The sequence below is a fragment of the Pongo abelii genome, chromosome 13, assembly GCF_028885655.2.
Source record: "Pongo abelii isolate AG06213 chromosome 13, NHGRI_mPonAbe1-v2.0_pri, whole genome shotgun sequence".
NCBI classification, from domain to species: domain Eukaryota; kingdom Metazoa; phylum Chordata; class Mammalia; order Primates; family Hominidae; genus Pongo; species Pongo abelii.
In genome coordinates this window covers 124,587,924-124,597,341 of record NC_071998.2, presented here as the reverse complement: position 1 = coordinate 124,597,341, position 9,418 = coordinate 124,587,924, and the positions used below count along the sequence as shown (strand labels likewise).

The window sequence follows — 9,418 nt, the reverse complement described above, 5'->3', positions numbered from 1 at the left end:
CAGCATCAAAGTCTGCACGATTTGTGTTTGTACAACCAGCAGGTAGTTTTCTTTGCTGACGTTTATCCCCCACCCCTGGTCTGCTACAGACTTGCTAAAATTCTTCGTTTGAAACTTCCTTTGATGGAGGCCAGTGAGTGGTAGACGCTCTCAGTTGTTTTTTAACGTCTGAGATGTCTTTATTTTGCCTTCAATATTTTATGAAAGTTGCGCTGAGAATAACATTCAAAGGTAAATATTATTTTCCCCTGGGTCTGTTAAAGACATTACTCCATTGTCTCCAGGAGGTAGCACTGCTGTTGAGAGTCTGCTGTCAGCTGACATCTGCGTTTTTGGTAGGTACTGTGGCTCTTCTTTCTGGTTGTTTTGACTTTTTTCTCCTCTCCTGGATGATCTGCACTTCACTGTAATATTCTAGAAGTGGATTTCTCTTGGTTTGTAATTTAGGTCTGGGATCTCATGTCTTTTCAATTCTGGAGAATTCTGAGCTATTCTGTTGCTTTGCTGCCATTTTAAAAATGTTTTTCTTTGGGAACTCCTATTCCGTTTATATTAGAGTCTCTCGATCTATTCTTCATGTGTGTTAACTTTGTGTGTGTGTGTGCATATGTGTGTATGTGTGTGTATGTGTGTATGCTTGTATGTGTGCATTTGTGTATGTATGCATGTGTGTGTGTGTGCATGTGTGTGCGTGTGTGTGTATGTGTGTGTGTGTTGTGTTTTCAGAGCCGCTGCACTCTGGTTGGTTTCCTTCACTCATTTTATTACTAGATACAGGCTGGAGAGTGAATCTATCTGTAACACCTCAATTTCTCTTTCTAATTTTTCTGTCTTCATTGATTTTGTTAGTACTATCTTCCATGACACTAAGTCTCTTTTCTACTATGTCAAGTCTGGAATTTAACCTGTCTATTGAGTTTTTTATTCACTTTATTATTCATCTTCAAGATTTGTAATTATTTCTATTTCATCTCTTCTTGTTTCTTATATTCTGGCCAGTTCTAATTTTATACTTTATATATTTTTAAATCACTAGGCATATTGATCATACTCCTGCAGTTTTAAAGTGTATATCAGACTTTCCTTAGCTGGTGTAAATTCCTGTACCAATTGCTCATTTTTAGCCTGCCTTTCTTGGTGTGGTGTTTCCTTGGGTAATTTGGAACCTGGCCTTGCTCATTTCAAGGTGAGGATATTGTGTCTCTGCATTTCTGCCTTTCTCCTCCATCTTGTTGTCACTGTTCTCTGTCTAGCAGTGTTTCGTAGCCTCTGCCCCGGGTCCCAGGCTTCTGCCCTGCAGTGGTGCGGAGGATGTCACAGATAAAGTCATCCTTTCCGAGGACGGCTTGTCTCAGCTTCTGCTCTCGAGGCTGTGTCGATGTCCTCCTGCCTTCCTATGCCCACAGTGCTCCACTAAGTTATACAAAGTTACAGCCCTGGGATGTGTCAGGGAGGGTTTCTCAGCCTCCTTTCTGGAGTCAGGGAAGCCCCTCCCATCACTCCCAGGAGCTGGACACAGGCCCTCTCTGCCTGCCTTGGGACCTGGAGCTGACAGGCCCCTGCCTCTGCCCCATCACCAGCCTGCCGTTCTCGTCCATTCCTGGTTTGATGTGTGTGTGTGTTTGTGTGTGTGAGTGTGTGTGTGTGAGTGTGTGTGTCTGTGTGAGTGTGTGTGTGTTTGTGCGTGTGTGTGCATGTATATATGTACACACATGCATACGCACACACACACCTGTCTTGGTCTTCTGTCTGACCTATTGCTGCTCTGTGTGTGGAGCAGAGAGGGTCCTTATTGCACGCCTTGCTCAGGAGTGTGGACACCCTCTTTAAATGCACATGGTATCGTGTTCACACAGGAGGGTCCCTTTTTTTTCGTGATGAATCTTAGGCCAAGTAACTTGCCCAGAGATGCAGGAAGCTCAGCCGAGCCCCAAGCCCACGGCCCTCGGACTCCAACCCCAAACCCCCTTGGTGGTGTGCACGTCAGCGCGTGTGGGATGGCTGGAGGGCGCCTGTTACTGCCGCACACGTCCCCCAGGTGGCCTGCACGCCCTTCACTCCCTTCAGTTTTCCTTCAGGTGAAATCTGCAAACCCGCTCCTCTGGACCTGGTCCTGTCCAGGTGATTCTCTGGGATTAACAAGCTGTTATTCACCAGCTTCCAATAACAATGGCACGTTACCTGCTCCATTGCAGAACTGGCCATGGTTTACAACCAGGAAGGGATTGGTCAGTCACCTGTGCCAGGTGCCCGGGGGATCCTGAGCCCAGAGGTATAAAGGGCGGCTGTGGGAGTGGTACAGCCTCTCCCAGCCCCAGCAAGCGACCTGTCAAGCAGCCGTGGACTCAGACCCCAGAGATGAAGCCCCTGCTCCTGGCTGTCAGCCTCGGCCTCATTGCTGTCCTACAGGCCCACCACCTCCTGGCCTCAGACAAGGAGATTCAGGATGTGAGGCTTGGATGGGGAGGGTGGGCTGGAGGGGGCCACAGAGCGAGGCTGAGACTGCTGGATGGAGACCCCATCCCTCCCCCATCCAAGGAGACCCTCATTTTCAGGTTGGGCATTAAAGCCCTGCCCTGAAGGATGGTGAGATGGGACAGCAGGAGTCTGGTCTGGGGGGGCCAGGGTGCAGAAGGGCAGGGCTGGGAGGGTGGGGGTCTGGCTGATTTCACTTCTCTCCTGGGGGTGAGGGCTCCTGTGGTCCTGGCCAACTTGCGAGGGCTGGAGCCACCTTCCGGTGGACCTGGCGAGGGTGCTGGGTGTTTTCTGGGTGGATTAGATTGGGGAATGTTCCCCGTCTTCAGCCCTTGGGGTGCGGTAGAGTCTGGGGGCTGCAGGCCAGGGAAGGGGGAGGCTCTGGAGCTGTCGGCCTGAGCCTGATAGAGAGGAACTTTCTCCAGGTGTCAGGGACGTGGTATCTGAAGGACATGACGGTGGACAGGGAGCTCCCTGAGATGAATCTGGAATCCGTGACACCAGTGACCCTCACGACCCTGGAAGGGGGCAAACTGGAAGCCAAAGTCACCATGCCGTGAGTGTCTGCCAGCCGCTGGGCAGCCTGCAACCTGGTCTAGGGCCTTCCCTTTCCCCACCCAGGAGAGCTCTGGTGCTGGGGAGGTGGGCAGACCTACTGGGAGGCCTCTCTCAGCCCCGCTTGCTCAGGCAATGCTTGAGGGCAAACTGTGCCAGTGAGGTGCCTCGGCTGGAGGGGGCCTGAGGGAGTAGAGGCCCCTGTGAGCTATCAGGGGCAGTGCTGGGCACCGCCCACCACCTCCTCCGACTAGGAAATGTCTGGTGCTGTGCAGGCCCCTTTGGGAAAAGGTGTTTACCCCCCATCAGAGTCAGAGCCAGCAGGCAGGGCTTGCAGACTCTGGACTTGTAGTCCGGGCAGTAAATTTCTGCTTTGGAGAAGTGCAGGGATGGGGCCTGCAGAATGACCAAGAGGGGACATAGGATACCATGGAGAAGACCCCCTTGAAGTCCCTGTGTAGCGCTCACCTGTGCGGCTCTCACCTGTGCGGCTCTCACCCGCGTGGCTCACATCTGTGACTTCCCACCTGTGTGATTTCACCCGCGTGGCTCACGTCTGTGACTTCCCACCTGTGTGAGTTCACCCGCGTGGCTCACGTCTGTGACTTCCCACCTGTGTGATTTCACTCGCGTGGCTCACGTCTGTGACTTCCCACCTGTGTGAGTTCACCCGCGTGGCTCACGTCTGTGACTTCCCACCTGTGTGAGTTCACCCGCGTGGCTCACGTCTTGACTTTTCACCTGTGTGATTTCACCCGCGTGGCTCCCTCCTGAGTGGCATGCAGTGCCTGTGCTCCGGTCCTGGGGGCTGAATCTTAGGAAGTCACTGACCCTGGCAATGACCCTGATTTTTTTTTTTTCCCCAAAAGCCCCTCACTGAACCTTTCCCTCTCTGGGCCAGATGATGATGGATATGGGGCTTGCCCCTGAATGTCTCCAAAAGGAAAAATGCAGCTGGCGGGATGAGGCTCAGGCCCATGCCACAGACACTGCCTGCAAACCAGGCAGCCCAGGTGCCTCTGGCAGGAAATGTGTTGGGGGCGGGGGGGTTGGGAAGGCAGCCACCAGGAGGAGCGGTGCAGAGCTTCTGGCCACCTTGGGAGACCCCGGGAACTGCCACGTGTGACCCGGAGGGGCCGCTGGTGCCTGGGTCTGAGATGCAGAGAAGCACCTTCCTCCATGGGCCTGTGGCAGACTCAGGGCCACCTTTGCAGGGCATTGCAGTGTGGCTGCTCCAGGGCCGGGGGAGGCACAGGCCAGGGCCACTTTGCTTCTGTTTTCCAGGATAAGTGGCCGGTGCCAGGAGGTGAAGGTCGTCCTGGAGAAAACTGGCGAGCTGGGAAATACACGGCCAGTGAGTCCCGGAGCCTGAGCCAGAGCCTGAACTCAAACACACGCTGGATGTGGGGGGGCAGCCAGTGCCTTTTTGGGGTGGCCTTTTGGCCTGCTGCCCCGACTCCACTAAAAGCCCACTCTACTCTCCCACTGGTCAATTTGCATTAGAAATGTGAACACCTGACCCCAAACACCAGGTGTGACGGGTTTGTCCCTGGGCGGACCCTCTGGGCTTTCCCTGTAGCCCTGGCTGTGGCTCTGGCAGGGCCAGGAGCAGAGTCGTATTTGGCTGCGGGGGACTGCACCCCAACTCCCACCTCCGCAGACCTCATACCCAGAGGAACCCCCCGTGACTCACTGGTTTGGGATGTGGCCGCCTCTCGGGTGCATCAGGTTCCTGGGAAGTGAGGGTCCCATGGCCTGGGGCTCAGGCCCGGTGGGGAACCTGGGTCGGGGAGCTCTGGGAGGCTGGGAGGGTGCAGGAGCTGCGGGGCTTGCTGGGCCTGGCAACGCACGCTGTCCCGGGATCCTCTCTGAAGGCCCCGGTGGCTAATTCAGGACTGTGCTGCTGTCCGTCTGCAGATGGGGGCAAGCACGTGGCATACATCATCAGGTCACACGTGAAGGACCACTACATCTTTTACAGTGAGGGAGAGCTGCACGGGAAGCCGGTCCGAGGGGTGAAGCTCTTGGGTGGGTCCCGCACCCCCACTCTGCAACCCATGCCTCCACCCGCCCTCCCTCCTCCCTCGGCCTCTGCACCCTCTTCCCCATGGGAGAAGCCACTGGGACCCAGGAACCCACTGCAGTTTCTTTAGCATGAGTTTTCCTGATAAAGGCCCCAGTTCCCACCCTGGAGTTCAGGATTTGGGATGCCCCGGCCTCGGTCTCTGCAGCAGAGGCAGGAAGGAGCCACGGCTGTCAGCACAGGGGCTCAAAGGTCACACGTGTCCCAGAGTGGGCCAGGCCCTCCCCCGGGGCCGCTCCCTGCAGTGTCATCCTTGAGCGCGTTCCTGTGGGGTGTCCAGCCGGGGAGAGGAATGGGGATGTGAGCAGGAGTCTGCATGGAAAGAACGTTCCAGCTCCCGGGGTTGAATTCTGGACGCAGTGGCTCCCACAGACAGTGGCGCATCAGTGCCATCCCCGTCGGAGGACGAGGCCCGTGAAGGCTCCTGAGTTCTCCGTGGAGCCAGCGGTGTGCGAATGACAGAGGAATGGGACAGGCAGTGCCCTGGTGCCCCCGAGGGGAGAGGCGCTTCCTCCAGGGCGGGCCTGTCCTGCCGTCCATCCTCACTCAGGGAGATGCTCGGGGATGGATGGAGAGCCCTTCCCGTTCTCCCAGTTCTGCTGCCGCGGGAGCCTTCTCAGCCGTGCACGGCACCCTGGTCCCACTTTGCCAACCTGAGGGCCTCTGGGTTCAAGTCCCCCCACGGTGGGTGAGGTCCCCTTCCCCAGCCCAGCTCAGGCCTCCAGACTGGGACGGGGTGCCGTCTGCCCAGTGCTGCCTCGAGCACCCACATCTCATCCTGGCACCCACAGGCAGAGACCCCGAGAACAACCTGGAAGCCTTGGAGGACTCTGAGATAGCTGCAGGAGCCCGCGGACTCAGCACGGAGAGCATCCTCATCCCCAGGCAGAGCGGTAGGACGCATGGCCCTGCAGAGCCCCCCATGTGCCCGCATGGGGACGTCAGCAGAGCCGCATTGCACAGGCGTGTAACTGCGCTGTGTCTAATTCTGGCTTTGTCCTTCCTGGGGTGGTGGAGCTGGTGGCTGATGAGGGGCCCCGGTCCTGACTTCATTCCTGGGGTCTCCTGACTCGCCTGTGCTTCCTTTTCCTGCAGAAACCTGCTCTCCATGGAGCGATTAGGGTGAGTGAACAACTTTAGAGGACATTTGAGAAAATCCAGCCCTGGGGCTCAGTGGCACTTCAAGAGGCCATGGGGTCTCTCCCACCCACCGCACTCCTACCTGGGTAGGAGATGCCCCACCTAAGCCAAGCAGGTGGGAGCTCTGCTCCTGAGCTGCCCACACTTGGGCATCAGCCTGCACTCTTGCCCTGGGCGTGACTCCTGGGAAGCTGAGAAGCCCACAGTGCTGAGCCCACCTTTGCTGGCTGCCGGCGGAGACGGTGTCTACCCTGCAGCCCCGTGGGCAGGAGCAGGCGGGAGATTCAGGTTCCTCCTCAGCACCCCTCACCCTTAGCCATCCTTGTGACTCTGCTTACCCAAGGAGCTGCTCAAAGATTCAGCAAAGTGGCAGGCGTGCCTGTGCTCGCTGTGTTAGATGGGCCCCTTGCTGGCTGCACGAGGGGACCAGAGTTTGGAGACTCACCCAAGGTCACCTGCCCAGGTGTGGGTAGAGCCAGAATCCCGGACAGCATCGCTGTCCTTCCCGTACCCTCCCCTTGGCCTGCAGTCGCCCCAATGCCTCTTCACTCAGCAGGGAGCTCTGTGGGCAGCCTGTGTGGGGGATCCCTGCTCCATCTACTCCAATCTGGAGGCTGGAGCCCGCACCTGCAGCCAGAGAGCTCGGTGTGTGACCCCCCCCATCATAGCCCCTGAGAGCCCACACGTGCCCCCACACCCTAGTCCCTGAGAACCTGCATGTGCGCCCACCCCACAGCCCCCGAGAGCCTGGCCCAGCGTGTGCCCCCCACACCATAGCCCCTGAGAGCCAGCATGTGCCTCCACCCTACAGCCCCCTAGAGCCCACATGTGCCCCCCACACCATAGCCCCTGAGAGCTCACATGTGCCCCCACACTGCAGCACCTGAGAGCCCGCATGCACCCCCACACCATAGCCCCTGAGAGCTCACATGTGCCCCCACACTGCAGCACCTGAGAGCCCGCATGCACCCCCACACCATAGCCCCTGAGAGCTCACATGTGCCCCCACACTGCAGCACCTGAGAGCCCGCATGCACCCCCACACCATAGCCCCTGAGAGCTCACATGTGCCCCCACACTGCAGCACCTGAGAGCCCGCATGCACCCCCACGTCGCATCCCCCTCCCACCCTCTCTGTTGTGGCCTTACCCTCCCCCCCTTTCCAGGGCAGGGGACACCTTGGCTCCTCAGGAGCCCACGGACAGCACCATCCAGCACCTCCGTCATTCACAGGGACATGGAAAAAGCTCCCCACCCCTGCAGAACCCTGCCGGCCGCACCCATTCCTACCACCCCCTGTCTTTCCCCCGTTCTGCACCCCCTCTCCTGGTTCTCCATAAAGAGCTTCAGCAGTTCCCATTGACTCCACCTGTCTGTGGGGTCCCTCAATGGGGGGGCTGGTGCTGGCTGGGTGCAGGGAGGGGTGGGAAATGGGAGGAAGGACAGGGAACCAGCCTGGACCCAGTTCTCCGTTGTGGGTGCCGCAGGCCAATGGTGGGAGGGGCCTGGCAGGGGTGTGTGTGCTGGTGGCTCGGCCTGAAGGTCCCGGGGTGCTTCCTGCAGGTCAGCTACCCACTGAGCTCAGGCTTTGGCGGGGGCGGGGGGGCGGCCGGGCTCTGCTCCTCGGTCCTGCACAAGTAAGACCGGAAGGCCTGGGACCAAGTGCAGCTGCCACCCAGAGTGGATTGGGCAGGGCCACCAGTGCCCTCAGCACTGATGCTGAGTCCGTGAGGCTGGACGTGGGGGGAGGGGACAGCAGCTCCAGGCAGGGTGTGGCTCGGGCTTGAGCTCCCTGGGGAAGCCAGTCCTGTCCCCCGGGGAACCACACCAGCACTGCCCCCAGAGCCTGGCTCCACGCTGTCCCTCTCTGTGCCTGGGTAGGTTTGGGACAGCAAGTTCCCAGCTTGGGGACAGCCACCAGAGGTCCCACCTGGCGCAGGCGCCTTTCCTGACGCTGGCGGTTTGTAGGATTTAAAGTTTCTTTTGATGGCGCAGCATTGCACAGTGATGCTGGGAGCGAGGAGAGGCAGACTCTTAGTGACTTGCTGCTCCGCAGGAGAGGGCGGCTGCCCAGCAGGGCCACACGGGGTGGCTTGCGCCCGGGACAGGACAGTAGCCTGCGGAGCTCAGGGGAGGGAGTGGAAAGGCTAGCAGGTGACCAGCTGCCTGTAGACAGCTAACATGAGTCATTTCTCTGCTCCAGGGCATAGGGGCTGTCCCTGGTTGTCTGGTACCTGGCCTTGGGGCAATGAGGGCTGGTGGGGAGTGGCCCTCCAGTGGGGCCGTCTGATTAGGGCAGGGCTGCTGTGTGGACCAATCAGCTGCTCAGGAAGGGGCCGGCCCCTAACGAGGGCCTCAGCGATGGGTCAAGACTGCATTTAAAAAAAAACTATAAAGACACATGCACACATATGTTTATTGCGGCACTACTCACAATAGCAAAGATTTGGAACCAACCCAAATGTCCAACAATGATAGACTGGATTAAGAAAATGTGGCACATATACACCATGGAATACTCTGCAGCCATAAAAAAGGATGAGTTCATGTCTTTTGCAGGGACATGGATGAAGCTGGAAACCATCATTCTCAGCAAACTATCGCAAGGACAAAAAACCAAACACCCCATGTTGTCACTCATAGGTGGGAATTGAACAATGAGAACACTTGGACACAGGGTGTGGAACATCACACACCAGGGCCTGTTGTGGCGTGGGGGGATGGGGGAGGGATAGCATTAGGAGCTATACCTAATGTAAATGAGGAGTTAATGGGTACAGCACACCAACATGGCACATGTATACATATGTAACAAACCTGCACGTTGTGCACATGTACCCTAGAACTTAAAGTATAATAAAACAAAACAAAACAAAAAACTCGATTCTGGCCAGGCATGGTGGCTCATGCCTGTGTTCCAGCACTTTGGGAGGCTGAGGTGAGAGAATCACTTGAAGCCAGGAGTTGGAGACCAGTCTGGGCAACATAGCGAGACCCCATCTCTACCAAAAAAAAAAAAAATTAGCCAGGCTTGCTGGTGCACACCTATAATCCCAGATACTCGGGAAGCTGAGGTGGGAGGATTGCTTGAGCCCAGGAGGTCGAGGCTGCAATGAGCTATGATCATGTCACTCCAGCCTGGGGGACAGAGCAAGACCCTGTATC

At 57.3% G+C, this 9,418-nt stretch overlaps 1 pseudogene; it reads left to right on the top strand.

Annotated features, from left to right (window-relative positions):
• Positions 1-1,784: 1,784 nt before the first annotated feature.
• On the top strand, positions 1,785-7,569 carry LOC112134966 (lipocalin-1-like; annotated as a pseudogene).
• Positions 7,570-9,418: the final 1,849 nt, after the last annotated feature.